A 25,122-nucleotide genomic window follows, 5' to 3' on the forward strand; every position below is an offset into this window, starting at 1 on the left:
TGTACTGTATAGAGCTGGCTGGTACAACACAGAGCTGATGGTACTGTACTGTATAGAGCTGGTATAACACAGAGCTGATGGTACTGTACTGTATGGAGCTGGCTGGTATAACACAGAGCTGATGGTACTGTACTGTATGGAGCTGGCTGGTATAACACAGAGCTGATGGTACTATAGTGTATAGAGCTGGTATAACACAGAGCTGATGGTAATGTACTGAATAGAGCTGGCTGGTATAACACAGAGTTGATGGTACTGTACTGTATAGAGCTGGTATAACACAGAGCTGATGGTACTGTACTGCATAGAGCTGGATGGTATAACACAGAGCTGATGGTACTGTACTGTATAGAGCTGGCTGGTATAACACATAGCTGATGGTACTGTACTGTATAGAGTTGGTATAACACAGAGCTGATGGTACTCTACTGTATAGAGCTGGCTGGTATAACACAGAGCTGATGGTACTGTACTGTATAGAGCTGGCTGGTATAACACAGAGTTGATGGTACTGTACTGTATAGAGCTGGTATAACACAGAGCTGATGGTACTGTACTGTATAGAGCTGGTATAACACAGAGCTGATGGTACTGTACTGTATAGAGCTGTCTGGTACAACACAGAGCTGATGGTACTGTACTGTATAGAGCTGGCTGGTATAACACAGAGCTGATGGTACTGTACTATATAGAGCTGGTATAACACAGAGCTGATGGTACTGTACTGTATAGAGCTGGCTGGTATAACACAGAGCTGATGTTACTGTACTGTATAGAGCTGGTATAACACAGAGCTGATGGTACTGTACTGTATAGAGCTGGTATAACACAGAGTTGATGGTACTGTACTGTATAGAGCTGGTATAATACAGAGCTGATGGTACTGTACTGTATAGAGCTGTCTGGTATAACACAGAGCTGATGGTACTGTACTATAAAGAGCTGGTATAACACAGAGCTGATGGTACTGTACTGTATAGAGCTGGCTGGTACAACACAGAGCTGATGTTACTGTACTGTATATAGCTGACTGGTATAACACAGAGCTGATGGTACTGTACTGTATAGAGCTGGTATATCACAGAGCTGATGGTACTATACTGTATAGAGCTGGTATAACACAGAGCAGATGGTACTGTACTGTATAGAGCTGGTATAACACAGAGTTGATGGTAATGTACTGTATAGAGCTGGTATAATACAGAGCTGATGGTACTCTACTGTATAGAGCTGGCTGGTATAACACAGAGCTGATGGTACTGTACTGTATAGAGCTGGTATAATAGAGTTGATGGTACTGTACTGTATAGAGCTGGTATAACACAGAGCTGATGGTACTGTACTGTATAGAACTGGTATAACCTAGAGCTGATGGTACTGTACTGTATAGAGCTGGCTGGTATAACACAGAGCTGATGGTACTGTACTGTATAGAGCTGGCTGGTATAACACAGAGTTGATGGTACTGTAATCTATAGAGCTGGTATAACACAGAGCTGATGGTACTGTACTGTATAGAGCTGGCTGGTATAACACAGAGCTGATGGTACTGTACTGTATAGAGCTGGCTGGTATAACACAGAGTTGATGGTACTGTACTGTATAGAGCTGGCTGGTACAACACAGAGCTGATGGTACTGTACTGTATAGAGCTGGTATAACACAGAGCTGATGGTACTGTACTGTATGGAGCTGGCTGGTATAACACAGAGCTGATGGTACTGTACTGTATGGAGCTGGCTGGTATAACACAGAGCTGATGGTACTATAGTGTATAGAGCTGGTATAACACAGAGCTGATGGTAATGTACTGAATAGAGCTGGCTGGTATAACACAGAGTTGATGGTACTGTACTGTATAGAGCTGGTATAACACAGAGCTGATGGTACTGTACTGCATAGAGCTGGATGGTATAACACAGAGCTGATGGTACTGTACTGTATAGAGCTGGCTGGTATAACACATAGCTGATGGTACTGTACTGTATAGAGTTGGTATAACACAGAGCTGATGGTACTCTACTGTATAGAGCTGGCTGGTATAACACAGAGCTGATGGTACTGTACTGTATAGAGCTGGCTGGTATAACACAGAGTTGATGGTACTGTACTGTATAGAGCTGGTATAACACAGAGCTGATGGTACTGTACTGTATAGAGCTGGTATAACACAGAGCTGATGGTACTGTACTGTATAGAGCTGTCTGGTACAACACAGAGCTGATGGTACTGTACTGTATAGAGCTGGCTGGTATAACACAGAGCTGATGGTAATGTACTATATAGAGCTGGTATAACACAGAGCTGATGGTACTGTACTGTATAGAGCTGGCTGGTATAACACAGAGCTGATGTTACTGTACTGTATAGAGCTGGTATAACACAGAGCTGATGGTACTGTACTGTATAGAGCTGGTATAACACAGAGTTGATGGTACTGTACTGTATAGAGCTGGTATAATACAGAGCTGATGGTACTGTACTGTATAGAGCTGTCTGGTATAACACAGAGCTGATGGTACTGTACTATAAAGAGCTGGTATAACACAGAGCTGATGGTACTGTACTGTATAGAGCTGGCTGGTACAACACAGAGCTGATGTTACTGTACTGTATATAGCTGACTGGTATAACACAGAGCTGATGGTACTGTACTGTATAGAGCTGGTATATCACAGAGCTGATGGTACTGTACTGTATAGAGCTGGTACAACACAGAGCTGATGGTACTGTACTGTATAGAGCTGGTATAACACAGAGCTGATGGTTCTGTATAGAGCTGGCTGGTACAACACAGAGCTGATGTTACTGTACTGTATAGAGCTGGCTGGTACAACACAGAGCTGATGTTACTGTACTATATACAGCTGGTATAACACAGAGCTGATGGTACTGTACTATATAGAGCTGGTATAACACAGAGCTGATGGTACTGTACTATATAGAACTGGCTGGTATAACACAGAGCTGATGGTACTGTACTGTATAGAGCTGGCTGGTATAACACAGAGCTGATGGTACTGTACTGTATAGAGCTGGTATAACACAGAGCTGATGGTACTGTACTGTATAGAGCTGGCTGGTATAACACAGAGCTGATGGTACTGTACTGTATAGAGCTGGTATAACACAGAGCTGATGGTACTGTACTGTATAGAGCTGGCTGGTATAACACAGAGCTGATGGTACTGTACTGTATAGAGCTGGCTGTATAACACAGAGTTGATGGTACTGTACTGTATAGAGCTGGTATAACACAGAGCTGATGGTACTGTACTGTATAGTGCTGGTATAACACAGAGCTGATGGTACTGTACTGTATAGAGCTGGCTGGTACAACACAGAGCTGATGGTACTGTACTGTATAGAGCTGGCTGGTATAACACAGAGCTGATGGTACTGTACTATATAGAGCTGGTATAACACAGAGCTGATGGTACTGTACTGTATAGAGCTGGCTGGTATAACACAGAGCTGATGTTACTGTACTGTATAGAGCTGGTATAACACAGAGCTGATGGTACTGTACTGTATAGAGCTGGTATATCACAGAGCTGATGGTACTATACTGTATAGAGCTGGTATAACACAGAGCTGATGGTACTGTACTGTATAGAGCTGGTATAACACAGAGTTGATGGTACTGTATTGTATAGAGCTGGTATAATACAGAGCTGATGGTACTCTACTGTATAGAGCTGGCTGGTATAACACAGAGCTGATGGTACTGTACTGTATAGAGCTGGTATAACAGAGTTGATGGTACTGTACTGTATAGAGCTGGTATAACACAGAGCTGATGGTACTGTACTGTATAGAACTGGTATAACACAGAGCTGATGGTACTGTACTGTATAGAGCTGGCTGGTATAACACAGAGCTGATGGTACTGTACTGTATAGAGCTGGCTGCTATAACACAGAGTTGATGGTACTGTAATCTATAGAGCTGGTATAACACAGAGCTGATGGTACTGTACTGTATAGAGCTGGCTGGTATAACACAGAGCTGATGGTACTGTACTGTATAGAGCTGGTATAACACAGAGCTGATGGTACTGTACTGTATAGAGCTGGCTGGTATAACACAGAGCTGATGGTACTGTACTGTATAGAGCTGGTATAACACAGAGCTGATGGTACTGTACTGTATAGAGCTGGCTGGTATAACACAGAGCTGATGGTACTGTACTGAATAGAGCTGGCTTCTATAACACAGAGTTGATGGTACTATACTGTATAGAGCTGGTATAAAACAGATCTGATGGTACTGTACTGTATAGAGCTGGTTTAACACAGAGCTGATGGTACTGTACTGTATAGAGCTGGTATATCACAGAGCTGATGGTTCTGTACTGTAGAGAGCTGGCTGGTATAACACAGAGCTGATGGTATTGTACTGTATAGAGCTGGCTGGTATAACACAGAGCTGATGGTACTGTACTGTATAGAGCTGGTATAACACAGAGCTGATGGTACTGTACTGTATAGAGCTGGCTGGTATAACACAGAGCTGATGGTACTGTACTGTATAGAGCTGGTATAACACAGAGCTGATGGTACTGTACTGTATAGAGCTGGCTGGTATAACACAGAGCTGATGGTATTGTACTGTATAGAGCTGGCTGGTATAACACAGAGTTGATGGTACTATACTGTATAGAGCTGGTATAAAACAGATCTGATGGTACTGTACTGTATAGAGCTGGTTTAACACAGAGCTGATGGTACTGTACTGTATAGAGCTGGTATATCACAGAGCTGATGGTACTGTACTGTAGAGAGCTGGCTGGTATAACACAGAGCTGATGGTACTGTACTGTATAGAGCTGGCTGGTATAACACAGAGCTGATGGTACTGTACTGTATAGAGCTGGCTGGTATAACACAGAGTTGATGGTACTGTACTGTATAGAGCTGGTATAACACAGAGCTGATGGTACTGTACTGTATAGAGCTGGTATAATACAGAGCTGATGGTACTGTACTGTATAGAGCTGGCTGGTACAACACAGAGCTGATGGTACTGTACTGTATAGAGCTGGTATAACACAGAGCTGATGGTACTATACTGTATGGAACTGGCTGGTATAACACAGAGCTGATGGTACTGTACTATATGGAGCTGGCTGGTATAACACAGAGCTGATGGTACTATAGTGTATAGAGCTGGTATAACACAGAGCTGATGGTACTGTACTGTATAGAGCTGGCTGTTATAACACAGAGTTGATGGTACTGTACTGTATAGAGCTGGTATAACACAGAGCTGATGGTACTGTACTGCATAGAGCTGGATGGTACAACACAGAGCTGATGGTACTGTACTATAAAGAGCTGGTATAACACAGAGCTGATGGTACTGTACTGTATAGAGCTGGCTGGTACAACACAGAGCTGATGTTACTGTACTGTATATAGCTGACTGGTATAACACAGAGCTGATGGTACTGTACTGTATAGAGCTGGTATATCACAGAGCTGATGCTACTGTACTGTATAGAGCTGGTACAACACAGAGCTGATGGTACTGTACTGTATAGAGCTGGTATAACACAGAGCTGATGGTTCTGTATAGAGCTGGCTGGTACAACACAGAGCTGATGTTACTGTACTGTATAGAGCTGGCTGGTACAACACAGAGCTGATGTTACTGTACTATATACAGCTGGTATAACACAGAGCTGATGGTACTGTACTATATAGAGCTGGTATAACACAGAGCTGATGGTACTGTACTATATAGAACTGGCTGGTATAACACAGAGCTGATGGTACTGTACTGTATAGAGCTGGCTGGTATAACACAGAGCTGATGGTACTGTACTGTATAGAGCTGGTATAACACAGAGCTGATGGTACTGTACTGTATAGAGCTGGCTGGTATAACACAGAGCTGATGGTACTGTACTGTATAGAGCTGGTATAACACAGAGCTGATGGTACTGTACTGTATAGAGCTGTCTGGTACAACACAGAGCTGATGGTACTGTACTGTATAGAGCTGGCTGGTATAACACAGAGCTGATGGTAATGTACTATATAGAGCTGGTATAACACAGAGCTGATGGTACTGTACTGTATAGAGCTGGCTGGTATAACACAGAGCTGATGTTACTGTACTGTATAGAGCTGGTATAACACAGAGCTGATGGTACTGTACTGTATAGAGCTGGTATAACACAGAGTTGATGGTACTGTACTGTATAGAGCTGGTATAATACAGAGCTGATGGTACTGTACTGTATAGAGCTGTCTGGTATAACACAGAGCTGATGGTACTGTACTATAAAGAGCTGGTATAACACAGAGCTGATGGTACTGTACTGTATAGAGCTGGCTGGTACAACACAGAGCTGATGTTACTGTACTGTATATAGCTGACTGGTATAACACAGAGCTGATGGTACTGTACTGTATAGAGCTGGTATATCACAGAGCTGATGGTACTGTACTGTATAGAGCTGGTACAACACAGAGCTGATGGTACTGTACTGTATAGAGCTGGTATAACACAGAGCTGATGGTTCTGTATAGAGCTGGCTGGTACAACACAGAGCTGATGTTACTGTACTGTATAGAGCTGGCTGGTACAACACAGAGCTGATGTTACTGTACTATATACAGCTGGTATAACACAGAGCTGATGGTACTGTACTATATAGAGCTGGTATAACACAGAGCTGATGGTACTGTACTATATAGAACTGGCTGGTATAACACAGAGCTGATGGTACTGTACTGTATAGAGCTGGCTGGTATAACACAGAGCTGATGGTACTGTACTGTATAGAGCTGGTATAACACAGAGCTGATGGTACTGTACTGTATAGAGCTGGCTGGTATAACACAGAGCTGATGGTACTGTACTGTATAGAGCTGGTATAACACAGAGCTGATGGTACTGTACTGTATAGAGCTGGCTGGTATAACACAGAGCTGATGGTACTGTACTGTATAGAGCTGGCTGTATAACACAGAGTTGATGGTACTGTACTGTATAGAGCTGGTATAACACAGAGCTGATGGTACTGTACTGTATAGTGCTGGTATAACACAGAGCTGATGGTACTGTACTGTATAGAGCTGGCTGGTACAACACAGAGCTGATGGTACTGTACTGTATAGAGCTGGCTGGTATAACACAGAGCTGATGGTACTGTACTATATAGAGCTGGTATAACACAGAGCTGATGGTACTGTACTGTATAGAGCTGGCTGGTATAACACAGAGCTGATGTTACTGTACTGTATAGAGCTGGTATAACACAGAGCTGATGGTACTGTACTGTATAGAGCTGGTATATCACAGAGTTGATGGTACTGTATTGTATAGAGCTGGTATAATACAGAGCTGATGGTACTCTACTGTATAGAGCTGGCTGGTATAACACAGAGCTGATGGTACTGTACTGTATAGAGCTGGTATAACAGAGTTGATGGTACTGTACTGTATAGAGCTGGTATAACACAGAGCTGATGGTACTGTACTGTATAGAACTGGTATAACACAGAGCTGATGGTACTGTACTGTATAGAGCTGGCTGGTATAACACAGAGCTGATGGTACTGTACTGTATAGAGCTGGCTGCTATAACACAGAGTTGATGGTACTGTAATCTATAGAGCTGGTATAACACAGAGCTGATGGTACTGTACTGTATAGAGCTGGCTGGTATAACACAGAGCTGATGGTACTGTACTGTATAGAGCTGGTATAACACAGAGCTGATGGTACTGTACTGTATAGAGCTGGCTGGTATAACACAGAGCTGATGGTACTGTACTGTATAGAGCTGGTATAACACAGAGCTGATGGTACTGTACTGTATAGAGCTGGCTGGTATAACACAGAGCTGATGGTATTGTACTGAATAGAGCTGGCTTCTATAACACAGAGTTGATGGTACTATACTGTATAGAGCTGGTATAAAACAGATCTGATGGTACTGTACTGTATAGAGCTGGTTTAACACAGAGCTGATGGTACTGTACTGTATAGAGCTGGTATATCACAGAGCTGATGGTACTGTACTGTAGAGAGCTGGCTGGTATAACACAGAGCTGATGGTATTGTACTGTATAGAGCTGGCTGGTATAACACAGAGCTGATGGTACTGTACTGTACAGAGCTGGTATAACACAGAGCTGATGGTACTGTACTGTATAGAGCTGGCTGGTATAACACAGAGCTGATGGTACTGTACTGTATAGAGCTGGTATAACACAGAGCTGATGGTACTGTACTGTATAGAGCTGTCTGGTATAACACAGAGCTGATGGTACTGTACTATAAAGAGCTGGTATAACACAGAGCTGATGGTACTGTACTGTATAGAGCTGGCTGGTATAACACAGAGCTGATGGTACTGTACTGTATAGAGCTGGTATAACACAGAGCTGATGGTACTGTACTGTATAGAGCTGTCTGGTATAACACAGAGCTGATGGTACTGTACTATAAAGAGCTGGTATAACACAGAGCTGATGGTACTGTACTGTATAGAGCTGGCTGGTACAACACAGAGCTGATGTTACTGTACTGTATATAGCTGACTGGTATAACACAGAGCTGATGGTACTGTACTGTATAGAGCTGGTATATCACAGAGCTGATGGTACTGTACTGTATAGAGCTGGTACAACACAGAGCTGATGGTACTGTACTGTATAGAGCTGGTATAACACAGAGCTGATGGTTCTGTATAGAGCTGGCTGGTACAACACAGAGCTGATGTTACTGTACTGTATAGAGCTGGCTGGTACAACACAGAGCTGATGTTACTGTACTATATACAGCTGGTATAACACAGAGCTGATGGTACTGTACTATATAGAGCTGGTATAACACAGAGCTGATGGTACTGTACTATATAGAACTGGCTGGTATAACACAGAGCTGATGGTACTGTACTGTATAGAGCTGGCTGGTATAACACAGAGCTGATGGTACTGTACTGTATAGAGCTGGTATAACACAGAGCTGATGGTACTGTACTGTATAGAGCTGGCTGGTATAACACAGAGCTGATGGTACTGTACTGTATAGAGCTGGTATAACACAGAGCTGATGGTACTGTACTGTATAGAGCTGGCTGGTATAACACAGAGCTGATGGTACTGTACTGTATAGAGCTGGCTGTATAACACAGAGTTGATGGTACTGTACTGTATAGAGCTGGTATAACACAGAGCTGATGGTACTGTACTGTATAGTGCTGGTATAACACAGAGCTGATGGTACTGTACTGTATAGAGCTGGCTGGTACAACACAGAGCTGATGGTACTGTACTGTATAGAGCTGGCTGGTATAACACAGAGCTGATGGTACTGTACTATATAGAGCTGGTATAACACAGAGCTGATGGTACTGTACTGTATAGAGCTGGCTGGTATAACACAGAGCTGATGTTACTGTACTGTATAGAGCTGGTATAACACAGAGCTGATGGTACTGTACTGTATAGAGCTGGTATATCACAGAGCTGATGGTACTATACTGTATAGAGCTGGTATAACACAGAGCTGATGGTACTGTACTGTATAGAGCTGGTATAACACAGAGTTGATGGTACTGTATTGTATAGAGCTGGTATAATACAGAGCTGATGGTACTCTACTGTATAGAGCTGGCTGGTATAACACAGAGCTGATGGTACTGTACTGTATAGAGCTGGTATAACAGAGTTGATGGTACTGTACTGTATAGAGCTGGTATAACACAGAGCTGATGGTACTGTACTGTATAGAACTGGTATAACACAGAGCTGATGGTACTGTACTGTATAGAGCTGGCTGGTATAACACAGAGCTGATGGTACTGTACTGTATAGAGCTGGCTGCTATAACACAGAGTTGATGGTACTGTAATCTATAGAGCTGGTATAACACAGAGCTGATGGTACTGTACTGTATAGAGCTGGCTGGTATAACACAGAGCTGATGGTACTGTACTGTATACAGCTGGTATAACACAGAGCTGATGGTACTGTACTGTATAGAGCTGGCTGGTATAACACAGAGCTGATGGTACTGTACTGTATAGAGCTGGTATAACACAGAGCTGATGGTACTGTACTGTATAGAGCTGGCTGGTATAACACAGAGCTGATGGTATTGTACTGAATAGAGCTGGCTTCTATAACACAGAGTTGATGGTACTATACTGTATAGAGCTGGTATAAAACAGATCTGATGGTACTGTACTGTATAGAGCTGGTTTAACACAGAGCTGATGGTACTGTACTGTATAGAGCTGGTATATCACAGAGCTGATGGTACTGTACTGTAGAGAGCTGGCTGGTATAACACAGAGCTGATGGTATTGTACTGTATAGAGCTGGCTGGTATAACACAGAGCTGATGGTACTGTACTGTACAGAGCTGGTATAACACAGAGCTGATGGTACTGTACTGTATAGAGCTGGCTGGTACAACACAGAGCTGATGTTACTGTACTGTATATAGCTGACTGGTATAACACAGAGCTGATGGTACTGTACTGTATAGAGCTGGTATATCACAGAGCTGATGGTACTGTACTGTATAGAGCTGGTACAACACAGAGCTGATGGTACTGTACTGTATAGAGCTGGTATAACACAGAGCTGATGGTTCTGTATAGAGCTGGCTGGTACAACACAGAGCTGATGTTACTGTACTGTATAGAGCTGGCTGGTACAACACAGAGCTGATGTTACTGTACTATATACAGCTGGTATAACACAGAGCTGATGGTACTGTACTATATAGAGCTGGTATAACACAGAGCTGATGGTACTGTACTATATAGAACTGGCTGGTATAACACAGAGCTGATGGTACTGTACTGTATAGAGCTGGCTGGTATAACACAGAGCTGATGGTACTGTACTGTATAGAGCTGGTATAACACAGAGCTGATGGTACTGTACTGTATAGAGCTGGCTGGTATAACACAGAGCTGATGGTACTGTACTGTATAGAGCTGGTATAACACAGAGCTGATGGTACTGTACTGTATAGAGCTGGCTGGTATAACACAGAGCTGATGGTACTGTACTGTATAGAGCTGGCTGTATAACACAGAGTTGATGGTACTGTACTGTATAGAGCTGGTATAACACAGAGCTGATGGTACTGCACTGTATAGTGCTGGTATAACACAGAGCTGATGGTACTGTACTGTATAGAGCTGGCTGGTACAACACAGAGCTGATGGTACTGTACTGTATAGAGCTGGCTGGTATAACACAGAGCTGATGGTACTGTACTATATAGAGCTGGTATAACACAGAGCTGATGGTACTGTACTGTATAGAGCTGGCTGGTATAACACAGAGCTGATGTTACTGTACTGTATAGAGCTGGTATAACACAGAGCTGATGGTACTGTACTGTATAGAGCTGGTATATCACAGAGTTGATGGTACTGTATTGTATAGAGCTGGTATAATACAGAGCTGATGGTACTCTACTGTATAGAGCTGGCTGGTATAACACAGAGCTGATGGTACTGTACTGTATAGAGCTGGTATAACAGAGTTGATGGTACTGTACTGTATAGAGCTGGTATAACACAGAGCTGATGGTACTGTACTGTATAGAACTGGTATAACACAGAGCTGATGGTACTGTACTGTATAGAGCTGGCTGGTATAACACAGAGCTGATGGTACTGTACTGTATAGAGCTGGCTGCTATAACACAGAGTTGATGGTACTGTAATCTATAGAGCTGGTATAACACAGAGCTGATGGTACTGTACTGTATAGAGCTGGCTGGTATAACACAGAGCTGATGGTACTGTACTGTATAGAGCTGGTATAACACAGAGCTGATGGTACTGTACTGTATAGAGCTGGCTGGTATAACACAGAGCTGATGGTACTGTACTGTATAGAGCTGGTATAACACAGAGCTGATGGTACTGTACTGTATAGAGCTGGCTGGTATAACACAGAGCTGATGGTATTGTACTGAATAGAGCTGGCTTCTATAACACAGAGTTGATGGTACTATACTGTATAGAGCTGGTATAAAACAGATCTGATGGTATTGTACTGTATAGAGCTGGTTTAACACAGAGCTGATGGTACTGTACTGTATAGAGCTGGTATATCACAGAGCTGATGGTACTGTACTGTAGAGAGCTGGCTGGTATAACACAGAGCTGATGGTATTGTACTGTATAGAGCTGGCTGGTATAACACAGAGCTGATGGTACTGTACTGTACAGAGCTGGTATAACACAGAGCTGATGGTACTGTACTGTATAGAGCTGGCTGGTATAACACAGAGCTGATGGTACTGTACTGTATAGAGCTGGTATAACACAGAGCTGATGGTACTGTACTGTATAGAGCTGTCTGGTATAACACAGAGCTGATGGTACTGTACTATAAAGAGCTGGTATAACACAGAGCTGATGGTACTGTACTGTATAGAGCTGGCTGGTATAACACAGAGCTGATGGTACTGTACTGTATAGAGCTGGTATAACACAGAGCTGATGGTACTGTACTGTATAGAGCTGTCTGGTATAACACAGAGCTGATGGTACTGTACTATAAAGAGCTGGTATAACACAGAGCTGATGGTACTGTACTGTATAGAGCTGGCTGGTACAACACAGAGCTGATGTTACTGTACTGTATATAGCTGACTGGTATAACACAGAGCTGATGGTACTGTACTGTATAGAGCTGGTATATCACAGAGCTGATGGTACTGTACTGTATAGAGCTGGTACAACACAGAGCTGATGGTACTGTACTGTATAGAGCTGGTATAACACAGAGCTGATGGTTCTGTATAGAGCTGGCTGGTACAACACAGAGCTGATGTTACTGTACTGTATAGAGCTGGCTGGTACAACACAGAGCTGATGTTACTGTACTATATACAGCTGGTATAACACAGAGCTGATGGTACTGTACTATATAGAGCTGGTATAACACAGAGCTGATGGTACTGTACTATATAGAACTGGCTGGTATAACACAGAGCTGATGGTACTGTACTGTATAGAGCTGGCTGGTATAACACAGAGCTGATGGTACTGTACTGTATAGAGCTGGTATAACACAGAGCTGATGGTACTGTACTGTATAGAGCTGGCTGGTATAACACAGAGCTGATGGTACTGTACTGTATAGAGCTGGCTGTATAACACAGAGTTGATGGTACTGTACTGTATAGAGCTGGTATAACACAGAGCTGATGGTACTGTACTGTATAGTGCTGGTATAACACAGAGCTGATGGTACTGTACTGTATAGAGCTGGCTGGTACAACACAGAGCTGATGGTACTGTACTGTATAGAGCTGGCTGGTATAACACAGAGCTGATGGTACTGTACTATATAGAGCTGGTATAACACAGAGCTGATGGTACTGTACTGTATAGAGCTGGCTGGTATAACACAGAGCTGATGTTACTGTACTGTATAGAGCTGGTATAACACAGAGCTGATGGTACTGTACTGTATAGAGCTGGTATATCACAGAGTTGATGGTACTGTATTGTATAGAGCTGGTATAATACAGAGCTGATGGTACTCTACTGTATAGAGCTGGCTGGTATAACACAGAGCTGATGGTACTGTACTGTATAGAGCTGGTATAACAGAGTTGATGGTACTGTACTGTATAGAGCTGGTATAACACAGAGCTGATGGTACTGTACTGTATAGAACTGGTATAACACAGAGCTGATGGTACTGTACTGTATAGAGCTGGCTGGTATAACACAGAGCTGATGGTACTGTACTGTATAGAGCTGGCTGCTATAACACAGAGTTGATGGTACTGTAATCTATAGAGCTGGTATAACACAGAGCTGATGGTACTGTACTGTATAGAGCTGGCTGGTATAACACAGAGCTGATGGTACTGTACTGTATAGAGCTGGTATAACACAGAGCTGATGGTACTGTACTGTATAGAGCTGGCTGGTATAACACAGAGCTGATGGTACTGTACTGTATAGAGCTGGTATAACACAGAGCTGATGGTACTGTACTGTATAGAGCTGGCTGGTATAACACAGAGCTGATGGTATTGTACTGAATAGAGCTGGCTTCTATAACACAGAGTTGATGGTACTATACTGTATAGAGCTGGTATAAAACAGATCTGATGGTACTGTACTGTATAGAGCTGGTTTAACACAGAGCTGATGGTACTGTACTGTATAGAGCTGGTATATCACAGAGCTGATGGTACTGTACTGTAGAGAGCTGGCTGGTATAACACAGAGCTGATGGTATTGTACTGTATAGAGCTGGCTGGTATAACACAGAGCTGATGGTACTGTACTGTACAGAGCTGGTATAACACAGAGCTGATGGTACTGTACTGTATAGAGCTGGCTGGTATAACACAGAGCTGATGGTACTGTACTGTATAGAGCTGGTATAACACAGAGCTGATGGTACTGTACTGTATAGAGCTGTCTGGTATAACACAGAGCTGATGGTACTGTACTATAAAGAGCTGGTATAACACAGAGCTGATGGTACTGTACTGTATAGAGCTGGCTGGTATAACACAGAGCTGATGGTACTGTACTGTATAGAGCTGGTATAACACAGAGCTGATGGTACTGTACTGTATAGAGCTGTCTGGTATAACACAGAGCTGATGGTACTGTACTATAAAGAGCTGGTATAACACAGAGCTGATGGTACTGTACTGTATAGAGCTGGCTGGTACAACACAGAGCTGATGTTACTGTACTGTATATAGCTGACTGGTATAACACAGAGCTGATGGTACTGTACTGTATAGAGCTGGTATATCACAGAGCTGATGGTACTGTACTGTATAGAGCTGGTACAACACAGAGCTGATGGTACTGTACTGTATAGAGCTGGTATAACACAGAGCTGATGGTTCTGTATAGAGCTGGCTGGTACAACACAGAGCTGATGTTACTGTACTGTATAGAGCTGGCTGGTACAACACAGAGCTGATGTTACTGTACTATATACAGCTGGTATAACACAGAGCGGATGGTACTGTACTATATAGAGCTGGTATAACACAGAGCTGATGGTACTGTACTATATAGAACTGGCTGGTATAACACAGAGCTGATGGTACTGTACTGTATAGAGCTGGCTGGTATAACACAGAGCTGATGGTACTGTACTGTATAGAGCTGGTATAACACAGAGCTGATGGTACTGTACTGTATAGAGCTGGCTGGTATAACACAGAGCTGATGGTACTGTACTGTATAGAGCTGGTATAACACAGAGCTGATGGTACTGTACTGTATAGAGCTGGCTGGTATAACACAGAGCTGATGGTACTGTACTGTATAGAGCTGGCTGTATAACACAGAGTTGATGGTACTGTACTGTATAGAGCTGGTATAACACAGAGCTGATGGTACTGTACTGTATAGTGCTGGTATAACACAGAGCTGATGGTACTGTACTGTATAGAGCTGGCTGGTACAACACAGAGCTGATGGTACTGTACTGTATAGAGCTGGCTGGTATAACACAGAGCTGATGGTACTGTACTATATAGAGCTGGTATAACACAGAGCTGATGGTACTGTACTGTATAGAGCTGGCTGGTATAACACAGAGCTGATGTTACTGTACTGTATAGAGCTGGTATAACACAGAGCTGATGGTACTGTACTGTATAGAGCTGGTATATCACAGAGCTGATGGTACTATACTGTATAGAGCTGGTATAACACAGAGCTGATGGTACTGTACTGTATAGAGCTGGTATAACACAGAGTTGATGGTACTGTATTGTATAGAGCTGGTATAATACAGAGCTGATGGTACTCTACTGTATAGAGCTGGCTGGTATAACACAGAGCTGATGGTACTGTACTGTATAGAGCTGGTATAACAGAGTTGATGGTACTGTACTGTATAGAGCTGGTATAACACAGAGCTGATGGTACTGTACTGTATAGAACTGGTATAACACAGAGCTGATGGTACTGTACTGTATAGAGCTGGCTGGTATAACACAGAGCTGATGGTACTGTACTGTATAGAGCTGGCTGCTATAACACAGACTTGATGGTACTGTAATCTATAGAGCTGGTATAACACAGAGCTGATGGTACTGTACTGTATAGAGCTGGCTGGTATAACACAGAGCTGATGGTACTGTACTGTATAGAGCTGGTATAACACAGAGCTGATGGTACTGTACTGTATAGAGCTGGCTGGTATAACACAGAGCTGATGGTACTGTACTGTATAGAGCTGGTATAACACAGAGCTGATGGTACTGTACTGTATAGAGCTGGCTGGTATAACACAGAGCTGATGGTATTGTACTGAATAGAGCTGGCTTCTATAACACAGAGTTGATGGTACTATACTGTATAGAGCTGGTATAAAACAGATCTGATGGTACTGTACTGTATAGAGCTGGTTTAACACAGAGCTGATGGTACTGTACTGTATAGAGCTGGTATATCACAGAGCTGATGGTACTGTACTGTAGAGAGCTGGCTGGTATAACACAGAGCTGATGGTATTGTACTGTATAGAGCTGGCTGGTATAACACAGAGCTGATGGTACTGTACTGTACAGAGCTGGTATAACACAGAGCTGATGGTACTGTACTGTATAGAGCTGGCTGGTATAACACAGAGCTGATGGTACTGTACTGTATAGAGCTGGTATAACACAGAGCTGATGGTACTGTACTGTATAGAGCTGTCTGGTATAACACAGAGCTGATGGTACTGTACTATAAAGAGCTGGTATAACACAGAGCTGATGGTACTGTACTGTATAGAGCTGGCTGGTATAACACAGAGCTGATGGTACTGTACTGTATAGAGCTGGTATAACACAGAGCTGATGGTACTGTACTGTATAGAGCTGGCTGGTATAACACAGAGCTGATGTTACTGTACTGTATAGAGCTGGTATAACACAGAGCTGATGGTACTGTACTGTATAGAGCTGGTATATCACAGAGTTGATGGTACTGTATTGTATAGAGCTGGTATAATACAGAGCTGATGGTACTCTACTGTATAGAGCTGGCTGGTATAACACAGAGCTGATGGTACTGTACTGTATAGAGCTGGTATAACAGAGTTGATGGTACTGTACTGTATAGAGCTGGTATAACACAGAGCTGATGGTACTGTACTGTATAGAACTGGTATAACACAGAGCTGATGGTACTGTACTGTATAGAGCTGGCTGGTATAACACAGAGCTGATGGTACTGTACTGTATAGAGCTGGCTGCTATAACACAGAGTTGATGGTACTGTAATCTATAGAGCTGGTATAACACAGAGCTGATGGTACTGTACTGTATAGAGCTGGCTGGTATAACACAGAGCTGATGGTACTGTACTGTATAGAGCTGGTATAACACAGAGCTGATGGTACTGTACTGTATAGAGCTGGCTGGTATAACACAGAGCTGATGGTACTGTACTGTATAGAGCTGGTATAACACAGAGCTGATGGTACTGTACTGTATAGAGCTGGCTGGTATAACACAGAGCTGATGGTATTGTACTGAATAGAGCTGGCTTCTATAACACAGAGTTGATGGTACTATACTGTATAGAGCTGGTATAAAACAGATCTGATGGTACTGTACTGTATAGAGCTGGTTTAACACAGAGCTGATGGTACTGTACTGTATAGAGCTGGTATATCACAGAGCTGATGGTACTGTACTGTAGAGAGCTGGCTGGTATAACACAGAGCTGATGGTATTGTACTGTATAGAGCTGGCTGGTATAACACAGAGCTGATGGTACTGTACTGTACAGAGCTGGTATAACACAGAGCTGATGGTACTGTACTGTATAGAGCTGGCTGGTATAACACAGAGCTGATGGTACTGTACTGTATAGAGCTGGTATAACACAGAGCTGATGGTACTGTACTGTATAGAGCTGTCTGGTATAACACAGAGCTGATGGTACTGTACTATAAAGAGCTGGTATAACACAGAGCTGATGGTACTGTACTGTATAGAGCTGGCTGGTATAACACAGAGCTGATGGTACTGTACTGTATAGAGCTGGTATAACACAGAGCTGATGGTACTGTACTGTATAGAGCTGTCTGGTATAACACAGAGCTGATGGTACTGTACTATAAAGAGCTGGTATAACACAGAGCTGATGGTACTGTACTGTATAGAGCTGGCTGGTACAACACAGAGCTGATGTTACTGTACTGTATATAGCTGACTGGTATAACACAGAGCTGATGGTACTGTACTGTATAGAGCTGGTATATCACAGAGCTGATGGTACTGTACTGTATAGAGCTGGTACAACACAGAGCTGATGGTACTGTACTGTATAGAGCTGGTATAACACAGAGCTGATGGTTCTGTATAGAGCTGGCTGGTACAACACAGAGCTGATGTTACTGTACTGTATAGAGCTGGCTGGTACAACACAGAGCTGATGTTACTGTACTATATACAGCTGGTATAACACAGAGCGGATGGTACTGTACTATATAGAGCTGGTATAACACAGAGCTGATGGTACTGTACTATATAGAACTGGCTGGTATAACACAGAGCTGATGGTACTGTACTGTATAGAGCTGGCTGGTATAACACAGAGCTGATGGTACTGTACTGTATAGAGCTGGTATAACACAGAGCTGATGGTACTGTACTGTATAGAGCTGGCTGGTATAACACAGAGCTGATGGTACTGTACTGTATAGAGCTGGTATAACACAGAGCTGATGGTACTGTACTGTATAGAGCTGGCTGGTATAACACAGAGCTGATGGTACTGTACTGTATAGAGCTGGCTGTATAACACAGAGTTGATGGTACTGTACTGTATAGAGCTGGTATAACACAGAGCTGATGGTACTGTACTGTATAGTGCTGGTATAACACAGAGCTGATGGTACTGTACTGTATAGAGCTGGCTGGTACAACACAGAGCTGATGGTACTGTACTGTATAGAGCTGGCTGGTATAACACAGAGCTGATGGTACTGTACTATATAGAGCTGGTATAACACAGAGCTGATGGTACTGTACTGTATAGAGCTGGCTGGTATAACACAGAGCTGATGTTACTGTACTGTATAGAGCTGGTATAACACAGAGCTGATGGTACTGTACTGTATAGAGCTGGTATATCACAGAGCTGATGGTACTATACTGTATAGAGCTGGTATAACACAGAGCTGATGGTACTGTACTGTATAGAGCTGGTATAACACAGAGTTGATGGTACTGTATTGTATAGAGCTGGTATAATACAGAGCTGATGGTACTCTACTGTATAGAGCTGGCTGGTATAACACAGAGCTGATGGTACTGTACTGTATAGAGCTGGTATAACAGAGTTGATGGTACTGTACTGTATAGAGCTGGTATAACACAGAGCTGATGGTACTGTACTGTATAGAACTGGTATAACACAGAGCTGATGGTACTGTACTGTATAGAGCTGGCTGGTATAACACAGAGCTGATGGTACTGTACTGTATAGAGCTGGCTGCTATAACACAGACTTGATGGTACTGTAATCTATAGAGCTGGTATAACACAGAGCTGATGGTACTGTACTGTATAGAGCTGGCTGGTATAACACAGAGCTGATGGTACTGTACTGTATAGAGCTGGTATAACACAGAGCTGATGGTACTGTACTGTATAGAGCTGGCTGGTATAACACAGAGCTGATGGTACTGTACTGTATAGAGCTGGTATAACACAGAGCTGATGGTACTGTACTGTATAGAGCTGGCTGGTATAACACAGAGCTGATGGTATTGTACTGAATAGAGCTGGCTTCTATAACACAGAGTTGATGGTACTATACTGTATAGAGCTGGTATAAAACAGATCTGATGGTACTGTACTGTATAGAGCTGGTTTAACACAGAGCTGATGGTACTGTACTGTATAGAGCTGGTATATCACAGAGCTGATGGTACTGTACTGTAGAGAGCTGGCTGGTATAACACAGAGCTGATGGTATTGTACTGTATAGAGCTGGCTGGTATAACACAGAGCTGATGGTACTGTACTGTACAGAGCTGGTATAACACAGAGCTGATGGTACTGTACTGTATAGAGCTGGCTGGTATAACACAGAGCTGATGGTACTGTACTGTATAGAGCTGGTATAACACAGAGCTGATGGTACTGTACTGTATAGAGCTGTCTGGTATAACACAGAGCTGATGGTACTGTACTATAAAGAGCTGGTATAACACAGAGCTGATGGTACTGTACTGTATAGAGCTGGCTGGTATAACACAGAGCTGATGGTACTGTACTGTATAGAGCTGGTATAACACAGAGCTGATGGTACTGTACTGTATAGAGCTGTCTGGTATAACACAGAGCTGATGGTACTGTACTATAAAGAGCTGGTATAACACAGAGCTGATGGTACTGTACTGTATAGAGCTGGCTGGTACAACACAGAGCTGATGTTACTGTACTGTATATAGCTGACTGGTATAACACAGAGCTGATGGTACTGTACTGTATAGAGCTGGTATATCACAGAGCTGATGGTACTGTACTGTATAGAGCTGGTACAACACAGAGCTGATGGTACTGTACTGTATAGAGCTGGTATAACACAGAGCTGATGGTTCTGTATAGAGCTGGCTGGTACAACACAGAGCTGATGTTACTGTACTGTATAGAGCTGGCTGGTACAACACAGAGCTGATGTTACTGTACTATATACAGCTGGTATAACACAGAGCTGATGGTACTGTACTATATAGAGCTGGTATAACACAGAGCTGATGGTACTGTACTATATAGAACTGGCTGGTATAACACAGAGCTGATGGTACTGTACTGTATAGAGCTGGCTGGTATAACACAGAGCTGATGGTACTGTACTGTATAGAGCTGGTATAACACAGAGCTGATGGTACTGTACTGTATAGAGCTGGCTGGTATAACACAGAGCTGATGGTACTGTACTGTATAGAGCTGGTATAACACAGAGCTGATGGTACTGTACTGTATAGAGCTGGCTGGTATAACACAGAGCTGATGGTACTGTACTGTATAGAGCTGGCTGTATAACACAGAGTTGATGGTACTGTACTGTATAGAGCTGGTATAACACAGAGCTGATGGTACTGTACTGTATAGTGCTGGTATAACACAGAGCTGATGGTACTGTACTGTATAGAGCTGGCTGGTACAACACAGAGCTGATGGTACTGTACTGTATAGAGCTGGCTGGTATAACACAGAGCTGATGGTACTGTACTATATAGAGCTGGTATAACACAGAGCTGATGGTACTGTACTGTATAGAGCTGGCTGGTATAACACAGAGCTGATGTTACTGTACTGTATAGAGCTGGTATAACACAGAGCTGATGGTACTGTACTGTATAGAGCTGGTATATCACAGAGCTGATGGTACTATACTGTATAGAGCTGGTATAACACAGAGCTGATGGTACTGTACTGTATAGAGCTGGTATAACACAGAGTTGATGGTACTGTATTGTATAGAGCTGGTATAATACAGAGCTGATGGTACTCTACTGTATAGAGCTGGTATAACAGAGTTGATGGTACTGTACTGTATAGAGCTGGTATAACACAGAGCTGATGGTACTGTACTGTATAGAACTGGTATAACACAGAGCTGATGGTACTGTACTGTATAGAGCTGGCTGGTATAACACAGAGCTGATGGTACTGTACTGTATAGAGCTGGCTGCTATAACACAGAGTTGATGGTACTGTAATCTATAGAGCTGGTATAACACAGAGCTGATGGTACTGTACTGTATAGAGCTGGCTGGTATAACACAGAGCTGATGGTACTGTACTGTATAGAGCTGGTATAACACAGAGCTGATGGTACTGTACTGTATAGAGCTGGCTGGTATAACACAGAGCTGATGGTACTGTACTGTATAGAGCTGGTATAACACAGAGCTGATGGTACTGTACTGTATAGAGCTGGCTGGTATAACACAGAGCTGATGGTATTGTACTGAATAGAGCTGGCTTCTATAACACAGAGTTGATGGTACTATACTGTATAGAGCTGGTATAAAACAGATCTGATGGTACTGTACTGTATAGAGCTGGTTTAACACAGAGCTGATGGTACTGTACTGTATAGAGCTGGTATATCACAGAGCTGATGGTACTGTACTGTAGAGAGCTGGCTGGTATAACACAGAGCTGATGGTATTGTACTGTATAGAGCTGGCTGGTATAACACAGAGCTGATGGTACTGTACTGTACAGAGCTGGTATAACACAGAGCTGATGGTACTGTACTGTATAGAGCTGGCTGGTATAACACAGAGCTGATGGTACTGTACTGTATAGAGCTGGTATAACACAGAGCTGATGGTACTGTACTGTATAGAGCTGGCTGGTATAACACAGAGCTGATGGTATTGTACTGTATAGAGCTGGCTGGTATAACACAGAGTTGATGGTACTATACTGTATAGAGCTGCTATAAAACAGATCTGATGGTACTGTACTGTATAGAGCTGGTTTAACACAGAGCTGATGGTACTGTACTGTATAGAGCTGGTATATCACAGAGCTGATGGTACTGTACTGTAGAGAGCTGGCTGGTATAACACAGAGCTGATGGTACTGTACTGTATAGAGCTGGCTGGTATAACACAGAGCTGATGGTACTGTACTGTATAGAGCTGGCTGGTATAACACAGAGTTGATGGTACTGTACTGTATAGAGCTGGTATAACACAGAGCTGATGGTACTGTACTGTATAGAGCTGGTATAATACAGAGCTGATGGTACTGTACTGTATAGAGCTGGCTGGTACAACACAGAGCTGATGGTACTGTACTGTATAGAGCTGGTATAACACAGAGCTGATGGTACTATACTGTATGGAACTGGCTGGTATAACACAGAGCTGATGGTACTGTACTATATGGAGCTGGCTGGTATAACACAGAGCTGATGGTACTATAGTGTATAGAGCTGGTATAACACAGAGCTGATGGTACTGTACTGTATAGAGCTGGCTGGTATAACACAGAGTTGATGGTACTGTACTGTATAGAGCTGGTATAACACAGAGCTGATGGTACTGTACTGTATAGAGCTGTCTGGTATAACACAGAGCTGATGGTACTGTACTATAAAGAGCTGGTATAACACAGAGCTGATGGTACTGTACTGTATAGAGCTGGCTGGTACAACACAGAGCTGATGTTACTGTACTGTATATAGCTGACTGGTATAACACAGAGCTGATGGTACTGTACTGTATAGAGCTGGTATATCACAGAGCTGATGGTACTGTACTGTATAGAGCTGGTACAACACAGAGCTGATGGTACTGTACTGTATAGAGCTGGTATAACACAGAGCTGATGGTTCTGTATAGAGCTGGCTGGTACAACACAGAGCTGATGTTACTGTACTGTATAGAGCTGGCTGGTACAACACAGAGCTGATGTTACTGTACTATATACAGCTGGTATAACACAGAGCTGATGGTACTGTACTATATAGAGCTGGTATAACACAGAGCTGATGGTACTGTACTATATAGAACTGGCTGGTATAACACAGAGCTGATGGTACTGTACTGTATAGAGCTGGCTGGTATAACACAGAGCTGATGGTACTGTACTGTATAGAGCTGGTATAACACAGAGCTGATGGTACTGTACTGTATAGAGCTGGCTGGTATAACACAGAGCTGATGGTACTGTACTGTATAGAGCTGGTATAACACAGAGCTGATGGTACTGTACTGTATAGAGCTGGCTGGTATAACACAGAGCTGATGGTACTGTACTGTATAGAGCTGGCTGTATAACACAGAGTTGATGGTACTGTACTGTATAGAGCTGGTATAACACAGAGCTGATGGTACTGTACTGTATAGTGCTGGTATAACACAGAGCTGATGGTACTGTACTGTATAGAGCTGGCTGGTACAACACAGAGCTGATGGTACTGTACTGTATAGAGCTGGCTGGTATAACACAGAGCTGATGGTACTGTACTATATAGAGCTGGTATAACACAGAGCTGATGGTACTGTACTGTATAGAGCTGGCTGGTATAACACAGAGCTGATGTTACTGTACTGTATAGAGCTGGTATAACACAGAGCTGATGGTACTGTACTGTATAGAGCTGGTATATCACAGAGCTGATGGTACTATACTGTATAGAGCTGGTATATCACAGAGCTGATGGTACTGTACTGTATAGAGCTGGTATAACACAGAGTTGATGGTACTGTATTGTATAGAGCTGGTATAATACAGAGCTGATGGTACTCTACTGTATAGAGCTGGCTGGTATAACACAGAGCTGATGGTACTGTACTGTATAGAGCTGGTATAACAGAGTTGATGGTACTGTACTGTATAGAGCTGGTATAACACAGAGCTGATGGTACTGTACTGTATAGAACTGGTATAACACAGAGCTGATGGTACTGTACTGTATAGAGCTGGCTGGTATAACACAGAGCTGATGGTACTGTACTGTATAGAGCTGGCTGCTATAACACAGAGTTGATGGTACTGTAATCTATAGAGCTGGTATAACACAGAGCTGATGGTACTGTACTGTATAGAGCTGGCTGGTATAACACAGAGCTGATGGTACTGTACTGTATAGAGCTGGTATAACACAGAGCTGATGGTACTGTACTGTATAGAGCTGGCTGGTATAACACAGAGCTGATGGTACTGTACTGTATAGAGCTGGTATAACACAGAGCTGATGGTACTGTACTGTATAGAGCTGGCTGGTATAACACAGAGCTGATGGTATTGTACTGAATAGAGCTGGCTTCTATAACACAGAGTTGATGGTACTATACTGTATAGAGCTGGTATAAAACAGATCTGATGGTACTGTACTGTATAGAGCTGGTTTAACACAGAGCTGATGGTACTGTACTGTATAGAGCTGGTATATCACAGAGCTGATGGTACTGTACTGTAGAGAGCTGGCTGGTATAACACAGAGCTGATGGTATTGTACTGTATAGAGCTGGCTGGTATAACACAGAGCTGATGGTACTGTACTGTACAGAGCTGGTATAACACAGAGCTGATGGTACTGTACTGTATAGAGCTGGCTGGTATAACACAGAGCTGATGGTACTGTACTGTATAGAGCTGGTATAA

Source organism: Salmo salar, chromosome 17, assembly GCF_965601325.2.
Source record: "Salmo salar chromosome 17, fSalSal1, whole genome shotgun sequence".
NCBI classification, from domain to species: Eukaryota; Metazoa; Chordata; class Actinopteri; order Salmoniformes; family Salmonidae; genus Salmo; species Salmo salar.